We start from the raw sequence: 6,000 nt of genomic DNA, 5'->3' as shown, positions 1-6,000 counted from the left end.
GGGGTATACGGTTATTAAGCCTTTATCAATTGTATGTTTATGCCGGACTCGTCTAGCCGTGTCCGTGGTCTTGACGACCTGTTTAGGTGCTTTGGCTGGTGAAGCCGCTTTAATGTGGGGCTGTCAAGGCAGCCGCACTGTCTTCCGCGCGGGAGTAACACTCAATGTTTTCCCTTTAATGAGATGATGCCTCGTGGACCGGGCATCTTAAGCGTAAGAGATGCGTAATGCGGTATTGCGTTAAAGCAGGCGAAAGCTTCGCGTCCCAGCAGTGCTTGATAGCTACTTGAGAATGGGGCGATGTGGAAAGTTAGCTGTTCGCGACGGAAGTTATTGGGGGAGCCGAACATAACTTCCAGCCGGAGAGAACCCATGCAACGGGTATCCAGGCCTTGCGTTACCCCTTGAAAGGAGGTTTTTCTATGGCGAATTTTTGTTGGGTCTATCCCCATGTTGCGGATTGTGTCCTGGTATAACAGGTTTAGACCACTGCCTCCGTCCATCAGGACATTTGTAAAGTGGAGTCCGCCGATTATTGGATCTAATACCAAGGTAGTCCAGCCTGCATTCCGGATACTTCTAGAGTAATCCTGATGGTCGAAGGTGATCGGTTTTAACAACCATTGGTGAGACTCTTTTGGGATAGGCCGTATGGCACGTATCTCTGTTGGCGCCATTCTGTTCGTCACGTGAAGTAAGTTTACTGTTTTGACTTCTTGTGGGAAATCCTTTTGTTTCCTGGTGCTCTGCTTGTGGGGTTCGTCATCGTCCTCACTTGGTGTGTAGAGCCCCTTGTGTTCGGCGTTGAGTTTGCTGGATTGCTTGAAAACCCAACAATATCTGTGGGTATGGTTCGCAGGCTTCCCGGGAGTACTGTGTATTTGACATATCTTGTCCAAGATTTTTTTTAAGTTGGATAGCTCGTCCCTGTTATCCTTGAGGGGCGGTTTTCTCTGATTCTGCCACGAGCTTTTGAATCTGGTGTTGACCACCGTGATCTTTGGGCTGTTTCCCTTATTCCGGCGCTGGTCCTTGATGCGTCTGGGTTTTCCGTTTCCATCCCTAACTTCGGATGTACTTGGGTCGCTGGTGCTACATCTTGCCAACCAGTTGTCCTCTCCTGCGCAAAAGCGGGTCATGAGGCTTGTTAATGCGGCCATTGTTCTTGGATTTTCTTGGCCGAGGTGTCTCGCGAGCCATTCGTCTTGAATGTTATGCTTAAAAGCTGCTAGGGCTTCGGCGTCCGGACAGTCGACTATCTGATTCTTTTTAGTAAGAAATCTGTTCCAGAATTTCCGGGCTGACTCTCCGGGCTATTGAGTTATCTGACTGAGATCGTCTGCATCCGGAGGGCGGACATAGGTCCCTTGAAAATTTGCCCGGAAAGCATCCTCAAGCTCTTCCCAACTTCCAATGGTGTTTTCGGGAAGGCTTTTGAGCCAATGCCGGCCTGGCCCTTTAAGCTTGAGGGGTAAGTATTTTATGGCGTGGAGGTCATCTCCTCTGGCCATGTGTATGTGGAGGATATAATCCTCGATCCAGACCCCAGGGTCTGTTGTTCCGTCATACGCCTCTATGTTTACGGGCTTGAATCCCGCTGGAAATTCATGGTCCAGCACCTCATCGATGAAACATAGGGGGTGTGCGGCACCCCTGTATTTGGGTGTGCCGTGATGTTTGGATATTTGTTGTGTTGCATTGTTTACTAGAGCTTGCTTTCTTGGCCCGTAGATAGATCTGGCTGGGCCATCTTTTTGATGCGGATCCTTTGGTGGATCGCGTGCTGGCTTGTGTGTGGCGCCCCTTGCCGCTCCATGCGGTCGTCCATCCGACCGGGTGGCTTTCCTATTTTTTGACTGCGGGGGCTCTAAGGCCTCCTTGTCAAATTCAGGCAGTAACTTTCGCTTTGGATAGCTTTTTGTGCGGCGACTGCCGCCATATTTGTCTGTGGTGCTGCGTACTTTGCTCCATCTGATTCTAAGTGCATCTTCCGCAGTTTTGAGCTTCCGCTTCTGCTTTTTTAGGCTACGCGCAGTGGCGACGAGCCTTTTGTGGAGGTTCTTCTGCTCCAAGAGCTTATCCGGCGTAAGGTCGTCCGGACTATTGTTTTCGCCGGGGACGGGGTGTTCGGTTTGTTTATCCAAGTTGCCCTGTTTGGACGGCTGCTCGAAGGCATGTTCGTCGTCCGCCGGCTAGTCCTGCTCTATGGCTGGGTCTGTATGGCTGCTGTCTCTATCGAGGCGGGGCTTGGAGCGGCACTTACGTCGCCGCTTTGATTGCTTTTCGAGTGAAAGATCCCTCGTTGCATCCCTGTGTTCCTCGTCGTCGCTTCCTTTGGGTGTGTCCACCATGTATACATCATGAGATGAGGTGGCTGTCCAGTGCCTTATAGGCGTTGGTTCATGTTCATCTCCTACATCGTCGTCCATACCATCGATGTCTTCGGAGTCGAAGTCGAGCACGTCGTTTAAATTATCGACAGTGGCTACGAAGTGGGTGGTGGGTGGGTATCGAATTTCTTCGTCGTCCACATCCCAATCCTGTCGGTCATAGTCTGGCCAGGACTCTCCTGACAAAGAGAGAGACCTGAGTGAATTCAGGATGTCGCCGAAGGGCGAGTGCTGAAAGATGTCTGCGGCGGTGAACTCCATGATCGGCGCCCAATCGGATTCGATCGGCAGGGGCGCGGAGGGCTCAGAGTCCGGAGAGGAGTCCGACACCTTGGAGTCACGGGCTTCACAGAGGAAAAGGCTGGTGTTCGGCTTGATCGCCATAGAGATTGCAGCCCCCGAGGCGGTGTCTAACCACCCATCCTCGATTGGTGTGATCGGCTCCAAGCTAGGGGTCAGAGCGGACACAGGTGCGGCCTCCAGGGCACTGTTTGGAGGCAGAGCTAGATCATGCCCATCGTGAGAGTGCAGCGCGCTCGGCTGTGGCTCGAATCCGTCGAAGATCAAGTCTCTGTGGATGTCGCCCGTGTAGTTCAAACTTCCAAATCTGACCTGATGGCCAGGGGCGTAGCTTTCGATCTGCTCCAGATGACCAAGCGAATTGGCCCGCAGTGCAAAGCCGCCGAATACGAAGATCTGTCCGGGGAGAAAAGTCTCACCCTGGATCGCATCGCTGTTGATGATCGGAGAAGCCATCGGGCCTAAAAGTGACGACACAGAGGAACTCTCAATGAAAGCACCAATGTCGGTGTCAAAACCCGCGGATCTCGGGTAGGGGGTCCCGAACTGTGCGTCTAGGCGGATGGTTACAGGAGACAAGGGACACAATGTTTTTACCCAGGTTCGGGCCCTCTCGATGGAGGTAAAACCCTACTCCTGCTTGATTAATATTGATGATATGGGTAGTACAAGAGTAGATCTACCACGAGATCCGAGAGGCTAAACCCTAGAAGCTAGCCTATGGTATGATTGTTGTCTGTCCTACGGACTAAAACCCTCCGGTTTATATAGACACCGGAGAGGGCTAGGGTTACACAGAGTCGGTTACAATGGTAGGAGATCTACATATCCGTATCGCCAAGCTTGCCTTCCACGCCAAGGAAAGTCCCTTCCGGACACGGGACGAAGTCTTCAATCTTGTATCTTCATAGTCCAGGAGTCCGACCGAAGGTATAGTCCGACTATCCAGACACCCCCTAATCCAGGACTCCCTCAATAGTCTCACATCAACTAGGCGTATCAATGAGCTATGGAGATGCCCATCAATAGATATCAATGTGAGTGAGTAGGGATTGCCATGCAACAGATGCACTAGAGCTATAAGTATATGAAAGCTCAACAAAAGAAACTAAGTGGGTGTGCATCCAACTCGCTTGCTCACGAAGACCTAGGGCATTTTGAGGAAGCCCATCATTGGAATATACAAGCCAAGTTCTATAATTAAAAATTCCCACTAGTATATGAAAGTGACAGAATGAGAGACTCTCCTATCATGAAGATCATGGTGCTACTTTGAAGCACAAGTGTGGTAAAAGGATAGTAACATTGTCCCTTCTCTCTTTTTCTCTCATTTTTTTGGGCCTTCTCTTTTTTATGGCCTCTTTTTCTTTTTTTTATTTTTCGTCTGGAGTCTCATCCTGACTTATGGGGGAATCATAGTCTCCATCATCCTTTCCTCACTTGGGACAATGCTCTAAAAATGATGATCATCACACTTTTTATTTTTCTTACAACTCAACAATTACAACTCAATAGTTAGAACAAAATATGACTCTATATGAATGCCTCCGGCGGTGTACCGGGATATGCAATGAATCAAGAGTGACATGTATGAAAGAATTATGAATGGTGGCTTTTCCACAAATACAATGTCAACTACATGATCATGCTAGCAATATGACAATGATGGAGCATGCCATAATAAACGGAACGGTGGAAAGTTGCATGGCAATATATCTCAGAATGGCTATGGAAATGCCATAATAGGTAGGTATGGTGGCTGTTTTGAGGAAGGTATATGGTGGGTGTATGATACCGGCGAAAGGTGTGCGGTATTAGAGAGGCTAGCAGAGGTGGAAGGGTGAGAGTGCGTATAATCCATGGACTCAACATTATTCATAAAGAACTCATATACTTATTGCAAAAATCTAGAAGTTATCAAAGCAAAGTATTACGCGCATGCTCCTAGGGGGATAGATTGGTAGGAAAAGACCATCGCTCGTCCCCAACCGCCACTCATAAGGAAGACAATCAATAAATAAATCATGCTCCGACTTCATCACATAACGGTTCACCATACGTGCATGCTACGGGAATCACAAACTTTAACACAAGTATTCTTTAAATTCATAACTACTCAACTAGAATTACTCTAATATTATCACCTCCATATCTCAAAACAATTATCATGCTTCAATCTTTTCTTAGTATTCAATGCACTCAAAAGAAAGTTTCACAAATCTTGAATACCAATCATATTTTTATTAAGCAAATTACCATGCTATTAAGACTCTCAAAATAATCTAAGTGAAGCATGAGAGACCAATAGTTTCTATAAAACAAATCCACCACCGTGCTCTAAAAGATATAAGTGAAGCACTAGAGCAAAATTATATAACTCAAAAGATATAAGTGAAGCACATAGAGTATTCTATCAAATTCCAAATTATGTATGGCTCTCTCAAAAGGTGTGTATATCAAGGATGATTGTGGTAGACTAACAAGAAAAGACTCAAATCATAAAAGACACTCCAAGCAAAACACATATCATGTGGTGAATAAAAATATAGCTCCAAGTAAAGTTACCGATAGAAGTAGACGAAAGAGGGGATGCCTTCTGGGACATCCCCAAGCTTTGGCTTTTAGGTGTCCTTAGATTATCTTGGGGGTTCCATGGGATTCCCCAAGCTTAGTCTCTTGCCACTCCTTGTTCCATAATCCATCAAATCTTTACCCAAAACTTGAAAACTTCATAACACAAAACTTAAAGTAGAAAATCTCGTGAGCTCCGTTAGCGAAAGAAAACAAAAGACCACTTCAAGGTACTGTAATGAACTCATTCTTTATTTATATTGGTGTTAAACCTACTGTATTCCAACTTCTCTATGGTTCATAAACTATTTTAATAGCCATAGATTCATCAAAATAAGCAAACAACACACGAAAAACAGAATCTGTCAAAAACATAACAGTCTGTAGTAATATGTAGCTAGCGAACGATCTGGAACCCCAAAAATTCTAAAATAAATTTCTGTACGTGAGGAATTTATCTATTAATCATCTGCAAAAATAATTAAGCAAATATCACTTTCCAAATAAAAATTACAGCAGTTCTCGTGAGCACTAAAGTTTCTGTTTTTTACAGCAAGTTCAACAAGACTTTCCCCAAGTCTTCCCAACGGTTCTACTTGGCACAAACACTAATTAAACACAAAAAAACACAACCAAAACAGAGCCTAAATAATTTATTTATTACTAAACAGTATCAAAAATCAAGGAATAAAAATAAAATTGGGTTGCCTCCCAACAAGCGCTATCGTTTAACGCCCAT

This window comes from Triticum urartu, chromosome 2A, assembly GCF_056163025.1.
Source record: "Triticum urartu cultivar PI428250 chromosome 2A, HENAU_Tu73, whole genome shotgun sequence".
In the NCBI taxonomy this organism is placed as follows: Eukaryota; Viridiplantae; Streptophyta; class Magnoliopsida; order Poales; family Poaceae; genus Triticum; species Triticum urartu.
This window is presented reverse-complemented; position numbering follows the sequence as displayed.